We start from the raw sequence: 589 nt of genomic DNA, 5'->3' as shown, positions 1-589 counted from the left end.
AGGGCGACGCAGAGTGTTTGTGCGCTGAGTTTGCGTGTCGTCCCTGTGGGCCAACGTCTCTCCTGCACTTTGAGGGGCGTTTTGTTTCTTTTTTTTTTATGCGTTTGTTTCAATGGTCGTTTGCTACACACATCCCAGTGGGTGGCGTCTCTTCCCCTCCTGTTTGCCGCTGCCATCAACACACACGCGGTGCCTGCCTCGTGGCTGTGCGTTGCACGCACCGCCCGAACGAGACACGAGGCCGCGGAGACCGTGACGGGCAACCGTGATGCGTGAGTGTGGCTAGGGATTTATTTTATTTTAAAAGGTGATAAATACACAAATACACACGCAGTCCTCTTGTGCTTTTGGACACGTGAGGCAAAATCACCTGCCAAAATAATTTCGTCGTCTTTTTAAAAAAATTTGGGGAACTGCGGGAATTCCTCATCGCCATCTTTTTTTTTTGGTTTTGCGGCGTGGGCGATGATCACCGCCGCTGTGGGTGCCACCGTCTGGGACCTCGCAGTGTTCTTCATCTTTTCTTCTGTCTGCGCGCAGAGACGCCACCGTTTTGTTTTTGATTCCCGCTGCTTCTTTTGCCTCCCCA

Source organism: Trypanosoma rangeli (assembly GCF_003719475.1).
Source record: "Trypanosoma rangeli strain AM80 chromosome Unknown Tra_15.4_contig_00612, whole genome shotgun sequence".
Lineage (NCBI taxonomy): Eukaryota > Euglenozoa > Kinetoplastea > Trypanosomatida > Trypanosomatidae > Trypanosoma > Trypanosoma rangeli.
This window is presented reverse-complemented; position numbering follows the sequence as displayed.